At 38.5% G+C, this 11,759-nt stretch overlaps 1 long non-coding RNA gene across 6 annotated transcripts; it reads right to left on the bottom strand.

The window, feature by feature from the left end:
* Nucleotides 1–1,231: 1,231 nt before the first annotated feature.
* On the bottom strand, nt 1,232–11,460 carry LOC146767254 (uncharacterized). Of its 6 annotated transcripts, none has more exons than XR_014955478.1 (5): nt 11,322–11,453; nt 4,066–11,172; nt 3,714–3,791; nt 2,987–3,170; nt 1,232–2,527 (listed from the first exon to the last, which is right to left on the bottom strand). It is a non-coding gene; the product is annotated as an uncharacterized LOC146767254 (long non-coding RNA). The 6 variants fall into 6 exon arrangements; XR_014955476.1 differs by having other exon boundaries at nt 3,093–3,170; XR_014955475.1 differs by lacking the exon at nt 1,232–2,527 and having other exon boundaries at nt 2,544–3,170; nt 4,066–4,129; nt 10,875–10,935; nt 11,322–11,460.
* Between the last annotated feature and the right edge of the window lie 299 nt (nt 11,461–11,759).

Genomic DNA, 11,759 nt, shown 5'->3' with positions numbered 1-11,759 from the left:
TGAGGAAGAGCTGGACATCCTCACACTCGCCCAAGCTGAGGCAGCTCTCACGTAGGGACAGAGCTGCTGCAGCATTTAACAACACTTAGAAATCACCCCTGCCTTGAGGGCGTCCAGAGCTGGGAGAAAGCCCTTCCCACCACCCTCTTGGATTTCCCTCCCTGCCCCTGGCTTTGCTTCCAGCTTGGGAAGGTTTGTCCTGGGGCCATTTCAGCAGCACGAAGGGCTTTTCCAACCTCAGGGGTTCCACGGGAGCCCAGTGACTGACCCAGCTGCGCACGCAGGCACACAGATCGATTATCCTGCCGTGAGCCAGAGCACTCCAGGGCATCCTTGGAACAGCTGCGGAGAGCGGGAAAAAGACACAGCTGCAGCACCGATCCCGCTCCCTGCTTTCCCAGAGGGGCAGGAACACCATTTCCTCCCGAGCCTGAGAGCTCCCAGGGAAATCCCTGTTAGGGTGGCACTGAAGGTGCCACATTTCTGGCACCCTTGCCCTAGAACCACGGCCCAGCAGGTTTCTGTGGGAGCGGGGATTGTTGCTGCAGCTCAGAAGCTGCACATCCCTAAAGCATTTCCTTAGGGACACGAAGCTCCCCGCGCGCATGTTGTAGTCCAGTTTGTAATTTCAGCGTCTTTCAAGAGAGTTTAAATCGCAATGAGGCGACTCGGTGCCAGCACAGCATTAGCTACGGGACATCGGGAGACTCACCAGACGACATTCTCGGCAGAGCCTCCATTCTCAGCGCTCCAGCTGCAGCGTTCGCATCTCTCACGGACTCCGAGCTCCGTTTCCAGGGCTCCCATCGGGAAACCGGCGGCCGCTCCCAGATGCAAACGCCCAGGGCACCGCCGATCCCAGCCCCTGCTCCTCTCCCCCCCGGACCCCCCTTCCTCCAGCCTTTACCCCTTTTAGAGCCACGGCCCCGCCCAGGACACAAACGGAGGCTCCCAGGTGCCTCCTGAGACCCAAATCATTCCAGGGGCATCAGGAAATCAAAAGAAATAAACTTTGTAGCCATGATTTCAAGTCTTTTGACTCTTCACATGGATAGTCTTAAGCCGTACTTTGTCATCATTTGGTCAGCTCATGAGGTTTTTTAGTTTTTAAAACTGTGTTTTCTCGAGGCAGAGAAACTGCAACTATCTATCTTTGAGTAGAGGAGCACATACAAAATGTCAGGGTGAAAGATTACTCATACCAGTGTGAAAAAAAACGCTAATTGCTTGGTTTTTAAAATTTTAAAAGTTTAATAATAATAAAATGGCTATAAAAATAATAATATCATTAGAGTACTAAAGCTTAGAGTTAGGACAATTACAAGACAATAAAAAAAGTAAAGAATTACGGACGTCCGGATGTTCTCGGACATTAAGTTACGAAAAGCATGACTTGTGAATAAAGGAATCACCCTTAAACTAATATACTTGTTGCATATTTATATATCCTTTATGGTCATGAATGCATTCTATTTTAAACAAGGAACTCTGTTTGTTGTATGTTAATTGTTCCCTTTAATCCCTTGGTGTCTTCGAGTAAGGCCTGAAGAAATTAGCTTCTTCTGATAAGAAGCCATAAATTCCTCTCCTTTGGAAGATTTAGGTGTTCTTTGAAGTAAGTATCTCATTCCTAAAAAAAAAACTTCCCCACCTACATAGTCTCTATTTTAACATTATGTTAGAACCTAAAACTGTATTTAACACACTACTTAAGCGAATGAACACAGCATAACTTTCTAACATTACACTTATAATATTCATTATAGCCTTTGTGAAAAGCCAATCATAAAATATGCATTCTTCACACCAGCAAGGACAAGGAGGTATTGAAGGAGACTGTTGAAGGAGAGGTAAAGTCTTAAATGCTAAAACTGAAGACAGAGCATCACTAAGTCAAATGAAAGATTTGTCTATTTGCTTTTAAACTGATACAAAGCAAGACAAAGTAAATTATTATAACTACTTCAAATCTAGTTGAAAATGTGCTGAGGTGTGCATTAAGACAAAGGTGGAAGTTTACAAGTTACAAATGCTTAAGACACTTCTTGCTAGGGATAGATAGCATTGCATCCATTCCTGAAAGATTTGCATCTCAAAAAGATATGGCATATGAATTCTTAAATTAGACCAATAATGACATGCACCCAAAAAAGAAAAACATTCTCTCTTCTCCCTTTCTTTTTTGCTTTCTTGTCATAGAGTGTGACTAAGGAGAAACGAAAAGAATCCATGAGTGACAGAGCTGATTCCAATCAATCCTCCCCGATGGAGTGATCAAAGGCCAATTGTAGTGGACCAAACAGGGCTTTCCCCTTGGAAGTGTATTCCATCCCGTCGAGATCAGCACAAACACAAGGGATGAAACCGACTTCCCACGGCTGCCATCCAAGCTATGACACTGTAACTCAGTACCACCTGCACATTTTGTTGCTTGAATCCTTAAAGTAATGATTCTCTCCATCTCCATCCCTTAAAATCCAATTCTGTCAGCTTTTCAGTGTTCAAAAATGAACTAGTTAAGATAGCACTGAGGAAAGAAAGAACACAATAAGCATATTTTATTGTGTAAGTAAGTAGATTTGAGATGGAATTACTAAAAGGTAAGCATACATGGACCCCCCCCCCCACACACACACAGTTGTCTTTTTGCAGTTGCACTTAAGGATTGTACTTCAAATATGGTTACACAGATATCTTCCCCCCCCCTCCACATTGACTGCCTCTTAATATTAGAACCGAATCTGCCACAAAATTACATGAAATAAAACAGTGAGAAATATACTTGAGAATGACTGTTGTTTACAAAACAGGTAATTTATAGTATACAATTACTGATAAGGTAGAACAAGAGTTCAAAAACTGGACTGCTTTACAAAGCACTTCTTCAAACATCAATTCTGGATTATTGCTGGAAGGTACTAAATGGTCTGTTATAGACTAATTTACAGACATTCATAGAATAGTGAAAAATGCATGCTTTAGAAACCTGGGACATTTCATGCCTTTGTGCTAGCAGAACATGAAAATGGAAGTGATTGGCATTTTTCAATGTAGGTTAGTAGCATTTAGAGTTTTTATTCTGGTGTACTAACTGATTCTTCGTATTTTTTCTCTTTTTTTTCAGGTGATTTTTCATCTTCAGGTTTAGTCCATGGAGGGCTGTGAAACTTCTGTAAAGGTAAAAACATGGTGTATAGAATACATATATACATAAACAGAAATAAAAAAGTCTGTTAAAATTCCATGGCAATGGAATTGTCCCTAGAAAAGGGTCCTGATCTCTAAGAAAGCATCATTAACAACCTTCACAGTGCAAAACCATACAAGTCTGATGCTACATACAGCTTCATATCACTGCATATTTTATGTATATATGTATGAAAACAACCACATAGGTATTTAATATTTAATTATTTTGGATAACTCTCTTTACTCCTGCTTCCAGGGCTATACACATCACATTGTCAAATTAAGTAATTTGACTACTAATTCATTTGACTACCAGCTTTCCAAATATTTCATAGTTTGCAAGTTGTTACCAGCCAGAAATCATTTTGAACAGATCAATTGCAATCAGACACAGTCAAAGTCTGAATTAAGTAGTCTTCTCTTTTGAGACAGAACTTGGTGAAGAATGTGTAAGTATACTTTAAGTAACTGAATCGCATGAGACTTTTTAGTAAAACCCCAAAAATTACTCTGGAAGAGAATACCTGAAAGCTTGTCTCTGTTTCTGCTGCTTCCAAACGAGATGCTGAATCATTACGATTCCCCAGACATGTCTTGGCAACCTGTCAATAGAAATGTCAGAGATAACTACTTCATATTTTTTCCAAAAATATTCAGTTTTCAAAAAAAAACCCAAAAAAAACCAAAAAAACCAAAATACCAAAAAAACCCAACAACAACAGCAAAAAACCAACCCAATTTGGGTCTTCTTTTAAGCCTACTTAATGAAATGAAACTAAGTTTTCATAGCTAAACTTATCCCAGACTCCCATCATCCCTGTAACAGTCTTCAACAATACAGTCTTGTGACAGCGAGTTTAACAACTTCATACTTACCCAGCTTTTTTTCTTCGTGTTTAAATCTCATCACCAATAGTGAAGTTTACTTCTACAGGTGGTCCTAGGGAACAGAAAATTAATTACAAGTGCCTTTTATGGGTGAGGAAATAGTAACAAACAGTAGAAAATCAGCATTACAGTTAGAACTTCTCTATTACTATTCTCTTGGCTATACTCTGGATCTCTTAGGTATAATAATCCCTGAATAGGAATATAAAGTCACTGAATGGAGAAGTCAGGTGACTCTCAAGGCAGAAAATCTTGCTGCATTACTTCCTGTCATTTTATTCAAGAAATAATGTCATATTCTTTGCCAATATGCTTTTTAATATCTGGGAAAGCAGAGTTGCACAGCATAAATAAAATTAATTACAAAGTGGATTTTTGAACTAAGGAGATCTTCAGGTATGAAACCAGAGATTTGCTCAACACTGGAAATTCTACTGTATTTAAATCCAAGTCCCTTCAGGAGTAGGATTAAGGATGCAATAAGAAAAGGAGCTGAAAGATTAAATACAGTCAAATATTCATAATACTTGGTCATTGCTCTAAAATGAGTTCACATTGGAATTTCTCTACTTGTTTTGCTATTAAAAGTGACACATTTAAATGGAGTGAAAACTACAAGGTTTTTTTAAAGTTTTGAGTCAGCAAGACTCCAGTGTAACAGTGGGAGGGGTTTAGTCATGTTTAAGCTACAGAAGGCAGCCTCTGAGATGATGCAGATGGATTTGATGTGGGGAGCTCTTTCTCATATTTTCCCACTCTAGACAGTAGAAATAAAAATTGGATTCATGTAGGGAATAATCAAGGCAGTATTGATTAAAATAAAGTCTATTGATAAAGCACCTACTCCTTTTATGACAAAAAATCAAACATCAAACAAACACGTGGTTTATGTCTTAGATAAAGACTAAAAAGTCAGATGACAGGGTAGCAATTTTTCGTAGTCTTGAAATACTTCAAAACCTTATACGTGTGGTCCTGTCAAAACTTCCATTTAAATTATTTACTCTTAATCTAGATTTAAAAAAAAATATTCCAAGCTGAATTATCCTCAGAAAAAATGAAGATTTAGGTGACTTCTAGGTGTGTGGCTTGAGGACAAAAGATACTCTAGGTCCAACAATCAATAGTATTGCAAAATGTGTAATAAAGAGGATAGAAATAATGCTAATTAAATATGATAATTTACATATCCAGAATTTTCTCTGACTGTACCTACTAGAACATGAAATCAGGTGACCTATTTCACCAACATCATTTATAGGAGATAGGAAGCAAAAACTATTAATTGCATTAGTAAAGCTAAAGGTCAACTTCTTAAGACATATGCAAAGGAAAAAGAAAAAAACAACCCCGGTCTGCTTTAGAGAAAATAAAAGTGAACAATAACACAATGCTGTATGAGTGAGTAGTCTTGCAGTGTCTTCATAGGCCAGACAACAAAGGCTATCTTGATAGGAAAAGAGCAATAAAGATTAAGTCTGTACTATTTCACATTTGTTCACTCAGAGATCTTCTCCTTTTAGTAGCACACCATATGGATCACTGTTGGAGAAAGACAGGGACTTTTTCCTAAGGATGTCTTTATGATGTTAAAGCATAACATATTCATTATTGACTCCTTATCACTGTGAAACATTGTATATCATTACCAAATAAATTACAGCTTGAAAACAACAACAGTTCAATAGCCAGGACTGTAACCAGCTCCTGTGGACGAGGTGCAAACACACACACACAGAGGGCTGGGTTTAACAGAATACAAACTGAATCCCACACACATATGACCTCAGGCATATATATATAAATACATACATATACATACACCCCCACCTGTGTGTATTTATGTGTTTTTATATGTCTATATCTACATGCATATATAAACACATAAATATGCAAACACGCATAACACATAGATCTTTGTGTCCCTCAGCTAAAGATCAGTGGCAGAATATAAACTCAATGAACTAGAATACTTTCCACCCCCTTAGGTGACAAAGAAAGCAAAATATTAAACTTCTGTTATTGTTGTTAGTTCCCTCTATGCCAAATAGTGGATTGTTTTGTATGTTTGTCCGTCAGATTTCCTCCCATGAGAGGTACAATCATTACCAATGGACAGAATGAGAGCTCGACATGGCAGAAACTATCAAAAAGCAAAAACTATTTGCTGTGTTGCTTTCCTCAGCTTAGCATGCAGCCCGATTAACAAATTGTCTGTGTGTGAAATTATGGCTATAAAATCTGCATATTGATTGGTCACGTACACAAAATTTGGGAAGTTATGGTATTCAATTGTCCTAGTAAACAGCACTGCAAAGCTGGAGAGCTTCACAGCTGGATGTATAAATGACAAAGGTGGATAAACAAAGGGTGCATCTTTATTACTGTGAGAACCCCGGCCTTGCTCTGGGGTCTCATGTGGTGGTGAAATTCCTCCTCCAACCCGTGCTTCCAAAGAAAAACTCCGCAGGCTTTAGCTGTTCGGTCTCAAGGCAGTTTATCGCTAGTTATCTAACAAATTATGTTCTTGGACTGCGGCTCTTTGATCAGCGGCCTGGGTAGAGGCACACACACCCCCTGACATCCTCTCGATCTGCTGTCTTCTTCGTCTCCCTCTCTGCCCAGGGCTGCTGCTATCTTTTATAAGATATATTACGTATAACATGTTTACAATTATTTCCCAATACCTACTACCTACGTTGCCAAGTGTTTTTCTACTCTAAACCAATCTGTGAGTGCCAACATCACCAAGAACATGGAGGTAAGGAAAAAGAAGGAGGAAGAACAGGATCAGCCCACTTTCCTCCATCTTAGAACTTCTGACCCCCATGTACATGTGTTAAAACCCCCCTGTACAATACTAAAAAAATTTCCCCTCTACTTTGTAACTACTTTTACTATACTATCTAACCTTTTGTGATTGCTTGTTCCACCTCCAAAGTTGGCAATTCATTCCATGGCTCAAACTCAAAATCACAGCTGTTTTTCAGCTGTCTGCCAGGGTCTAGAATGCCTCTGACCAAGGCCTGGAACCTCTAAAAATGTCTGAGAGACATTTTGAGTTCCCACATATTAGAAAAATTTTAACACGCCAGTCAGAACTCAGCATGTCCAGTGGCTATTGAATCATGCAACTTTACCTGCGAACAGCTGAACCATGTAAATATAAGTATTTTCTACTGCATCAACTCAGCAAATCAGAACTGGCTTTATGGTCAAAAAAACCATAACAATTTAAGGTCAAATAATCAATTCACAAGTGAACAGGAAATCAAGTTTAAATAAGTGGTATTATAACAGTTTTTGCAGTTAGAAAATCATTCTGCTGCTCCTAAAGAGCATCATCCAGATTTAGTTGACCAGACATTGGAGTTTCAGTGTTCCTGTGCATCACTGCTCCTCTTGGCTTCATAGGGCACAAAAAGCAGATAGGGAGGTTGTTTGTAAAGCACAATGGGAGAGAAAGTACTGGGTTAATTCTGAAGAAAAGAAACCAGATACAGGAGAAAAGAATGGTGTGGTTAGATCAACTGACAAACTAGTTATCTTAGTTGTCAGGTTAGGTTCACAGTTTACTCAAAGACACGTTTTATCAGATTTGCTCATGAATTTGTTACAGATCTGTACTGGGAGCTGCTTTAATCACTGTTTAGAAGAAAGATACAGAACAAGAAGTATGTGAAATGTGCATATACCTTCTCAGAAGACACCTCTGCAGTTTTTCATACGCTTTTCCTGTTTTAGATCAGTGTGCTAAGGGGATGGTTAAACTCAGATGATGCAACTTCTTATGACCTTCCTCTTCCTAGTCCTCATTTACAGAATCAAATTTACTTTAAGGATTTTATTGGCTTGAAATTTCGTTATAAAAATGGTTATTTTTTTCTCTTATTACACCCTTTGGAAAACAATTGGAGAGTGCAATTTGATCAAAGCTCTGAAACAGATTTAAGAAAATAAAGCAAAATGCTGTAGTTGCTTAGAAACGTATACAATTTTGGCTCCAATACAGAATATCCTTTGTCGTTGAATGATTAATGAACATAGAGTGTTTTTTTATTACAGGAAATTAAGGCAGTAAATAAAAAGCACTACCACTTCTATTTATCAGAGAAGATTCTGTAAGGACAAAGCAAAAAATCTAATAAGAGAACAAAGAATAATTTTATAAGTTCTTTGATGTTGTAGCAATACCAAGCAGGTAGTTAAAAATGAGATGTTATATGCATAAGAATTATCTGACACGAAAAGGCAATTAAGTAAATTATGGTGTAAAAGCCAAAATCCCAAAAGCTTTTGGGAAGACAGAAAAGGGAAGGAATACAGGGGGAAAAGCTCTGCAGAACTCTGGTTCTGCACAGAGACTTTCAGGAGTCAGACATAAGAAAGCATCTCCGGATAAGGCTAAGAAAAAGTAGTACTGACAAGATGCCTCTAATAAAGTACAAATAATAAAAAGAATGGAAACTTTTACAATACCGAAGGTAATTTGGAGGGGGGCTTTTGATGAATTTCAGATGCTGTATCACAGGATATTCTACCTACTTCTGGCTATTGCTGGTCCTATGCCAAATTTCATTACAGATAAATATCAGCAGCGTCTAATTTCCAGATTTGCTACTCTGTATCCCATTTGCCAATAACTTTTCATTTTTTGTATTTCAGTATTTGTTCTAATGTAAATGACACTAATTACTCTGAACAGGCATAAGCCCCATAAATACAAAATTGCAGAAAGATCACAAATTTAAGATAGAGATGCTTAGCCATACAGACTTAAAAATACCAGTTGGAACCAGCAACTAACCATTTTGCTTTATTTTTTGCCTCAGTATCTATAAGGTTGCATGTTCTTCTCTAGTTAGTCTTCACTACCTTAATTCTTTCTAAATAGAAATCACATTTTATTTATCAGAGACACAATAAAAGGACCTTTGTGAAGTTCTGAGAAAGGATTACTGAAATAATAGGTTTCTAAGCAATGCAGTTTCTAGTACATCTTCACAAATATTACTTTGAAATGCTGCATTACAACCTTAACCATCCAGCCTTAATCTTCCTTCATTTGAATGCAAGAAGCTGTAAAAACTTCAGAAAAAATGACACAGTCAAGTAATGAAAAAAACAATTAAAACTCTTCCTAAGTGTTGCATTTTCTCCAAGTGATAGTGTTCACAGGTACAAATGGCAGCTTTGACTTACCAAAGAATTAGGATCCTTTGGGTATAAATTCCTTCCAGTACTTTCAGAACTTAAAGTGGTATTTCTAATGCCACTATATGTAGGCTAATTGTGGAAAGAAGATTTTTATTTCAGTTCTCAAAGCTAATAATTTGAATTCCTTGTGCCTTTCGTCTCTCTATGTTAATGTGAGATGATGATGATGAAGAAGAAAAGATTGCTAACCAATGTCATCACCTGCACTATTTTTATGGCCATTTTAGCCTATATTAAGATGGACAGGGTGTCTGTCTGCTGATGGACTAAACAGTTAAAAATACAAGCTGTTAGAAGGACAAAAAACAACCACCTAAATAAGTAAACCACCATCTCAATAACTAAAACCTTGATTTTATGGAAAGGTGAATCTTTTAGGTGTCTTTGATTGCAATACTTGATGCAGAAATTAAATACTGGTTTGACTTTTGAAATATATTACCAGTTATTTTCTTTCCCTTTCTCTTTTAATGTATTCACTTCTGTATAAAAGAGCTGTTTAAAATGTCTGATACAAGTATTTAGCCTAAGAGGAAGAAGAAGAGGGGAGAGGAGGAGAGCGTAAGAGGAAGAAAAAGAGGAGAGAGTGAGGAGGAGAGAGTAAGAGGAAGAAAAAGAGGAGGGAGGGAGAAGAAGAAGAAAGAGAAGAGAGTGAGAAGAAAGAGAAGAGAGCGAGAAGAAAGAGAAGAGAGCGAGAAGAAAGAGAAGAGAGCGAGAAGAAAGAGAAGAGAGCGAGAAGAAAAACTGAGAAGAAAAGGAAGAGGAGAGAGTGAGAAGAAGAAAGAAAACAAAGCAAGAAAAATAAGAGTCAGAGATAAAAAGAAAAACCAAAACAGTCAGATTAGAAAGAGAAAGGCAGAGAAAGAGGAAAGAAAGGTGGGAAAAAGAGAAAAAGAGTGAAAGACAAACAGAAAAGGAAGCACTTGAAATGAAAGAGAAAAGGAAATAGAGAGACAAGAAAAAGAAGAAATAGAGCTGAAAACCTACAGGAAAACAAATGGAGAGACTGAACACAAGGTAGGGTTCAAGAGAGAAAGAAATAGAGAGTTAGAAACACAAAAAAATTAAAGATGGACAGAAAAGGAAAAAGGGTTAGAGACAAAGAAAATGATAGCAAGTGTTAGAAAGACAAAGGCTGACAAAGAGGAAAAAAAAGAAGAAAACATAGTGAAACCTAGATTGAAAGAGACAGACAAAGAGACATGGGGAAATACATGTAGAGGAATGGAAGAAAATAGACAGGGTGAGAAGGAAATAGGGTTAGAGAAACATAGAGATGTGTTAGAAATGGAAACAAAGGAAAACACAGCCAGAGACAAAGAGTTACACATGGAAGGATAAAGTGAGGAATAGACTAAAGAGGAAAGTAAGAGGCAAAGGGAGAAAAAGGGTGAAAACGATAGGACTCAACCACACCAAAGAAAGACAGGAGATGAATGTTGGGCGGGGCAGAGGGTAAGAGGCATCATTATTAGGGCTGATTAATCTTTATTCCCTTAATTTAAACTTCAGCAATACACAGGGAAACAACATATACAAATGCAAGTACAGAGACAAATAAAACAAAGAATACATCATACCTAGGCACACAAGTACAAGTCCAATTTACATACAGCAAAATACATCAAAAGACAGGAACAACTGCAAAGACAGAACAATATAATGTAATACAAGCCAAATACATATTGACACAATATAACCGTGTCTCCATTTCAGAAAAGTCCACAACGCTTTTATTGTTATGACGCACGCGGAACAAAAACGGCGCAAAACGCTCCGCCGACGTGCACGCCCCCTTCGCACTACGCACAAACTCACATTCACGGCAACTCGCTCCGGAGACTCCCAAAAAATCCTCCTGCCTGATGAAAACCCCCCCTGAAAGGCAAAGGCCATACACACAAGGTTGGAACTGCTCCACACACACACACAGCTGCAGACACAAGCACACACAAACTCTCACAGACAGACACAGACAGTCACACTCTCACACATTCTTCTGCTGACACGCTGGCTGCCACCCTTACGTGAAACGCTGCACTGAAGAATATGCTTAAACGCTTCTTCTGACCGCAGGACCTCCATGTCAAATGGTAGATTCCAGGAAATTCTGTAGGGACCCGGGGACCTACGAGACAAGGGGAGGCAGTCAGTGACTGACTATCTGAGAGCTAGGAGCTATACCAACTCTGGGCCCATCAGGGTTGTACCCCAAACCCCGTAGAGAACAGATGAACGGCAAAGCTCTATAACTGCTCTACCTGAGCGTGACTACGTGCCCGGGCAAGGCAGCTCCGATCATAATTGCCACAACAGAGGTGCATATAACATAAGGCAACGTAGGTACATACAGTGTAAGCACAAACAACATAAGGCAACGTAGGTACATACAGTATAAGCACAAACAACATAAGACAACATAGGTAGGCGCAACATGCACACATACAATAGAAGCCGACACAGGT

Source organism: Lonchura striata, chromosome 5, assembly GCF_050655825.1.
Source record: "Lonchura striata isolate lonStrDom1 chromosome 5, ASM5065582v1, whole genome shotgun sequence".
NCBI classification, from domain to species: Eukaryota; Metazoa; Chordata; class Aves; order Passeriformes; family Estrildidae; genus Lonchura; species Lonchura striata.
Note: the sequence above shows the minus strand (reverse complement) of the source record. Positions and strands in the feature narration are given on the sequence as shown.